This window comes from Alexandromys fortis, unplaced genomic scaffold (assembly GCF_014885135.2).
Source record: "Alexandromys fortis isolate MF-2015 unplaced genomic scaffold, M_Fortis_MF-2015_v1.1 scaffold_90, whole genome shotgun sequence".
NCBI classification, from domain to species: Eukaryota; Metazoa; Chordata; class Mammalia; order Rodentia; family Cricetidae; genus Alexandromys; species Alexandromys fortis.
In genome coordinates this window covers 5,852,844-5,853,780 of record NW_026067985.1, presented here as the reverse complement: position 1 = coordinate 5,853,780, position 937 = coordinate 5,852,844, and the positions used below count along the sequence as shown (strand labels likewise).

The 937-nt window shown below is 37.1% G+C and overlaps 1 protein-coding gene across 2 annotated transcripts in view; it reads left to right on the top strand.

The window, feature by feature from the left end:
* Window positions 1-937, top strand: part of Pgam5 (PGAM family member 5, mitochondrial serine/threonine protein phosphatase) — a 33,639-nt gene that overhangs the window by 13,038 nt on the left and 19,664 nt on the right. The gene's annotated exons all lie outside the window — the stretch shown is intronic.

Below are 937 nucleotides of genomic sequence, written 5' to 3'. Positions count from 1 at the left end.
AGAATTTTTACGCATTTTGTACAATCTCAAAATCTAAATTCAGGAAAGTTAAAAATGACTCATAAAAGGCACTGAGGTTGGCAAACCCAACGGTGTAGTTTTCGATTGGGATTAAGCACAGCAAGTGTCTAGAGAACACTACTGTGTGCAGGCCAGTGTGCCAGAGAGCCAGGAACTAACTTCAGCAAGGTGGTTTTACACTTTTGTGGCTAGTGATAAGGAAAGTAAACATAAGCAACTGAACCAAGTTTACAGTTTCAAAATGTCAAGTTTTAAACTATAGTGTAATGCTCTTTAAATGAATTCTAAAATATGAGATTTACTTGTTGTATAATCATGCTCAATTAAGTCTCAGGAAAAATATTAAGACTAGGAAACTTCCACATTACCTAATTATCATTACACTGACAACTAAGTAAAAGCATACTGAAGTTCTGAGAAATAAGAATTGCTTTTTCAGTTATTGCTGGTAAGTTTTCTATGATTACTGAAAAGACTCCCAATGGCTTTAACTTTTTCACCCCCACAAGAAAAGTTTTTAATCTAGCAATGTTTTGAACACTGCTACTGAAGTCTGAGATAGTCAAGAACCCTTTGTTTCCCTGTCACCTGCTTTCTCATAGTTGGAACAACTAGGATTAAGTGACAAACACATGTTTTTGCCATTGCATATCAGAAAGCTGATACCGTCCTAAGAATGAGACAACACACAATCTTTCTGAGAAACTGGGTGTGCATACAGGTACTGCAGACCTGCTGCTGACACTGTAGGTAGCCAGCCCCAATTAGAGCAGCACCTCACTTGCCTATCAGCTGCTTTTGTATTTTTGATCTATTCCAAAACCAGAAGTTTCCTCCTGAAAAGTCTGCATCATTACTATAGCCACACCTTCAAACAACTTGGATCTGAGTTTGCTTTCATTAACTTCTTTCAAAA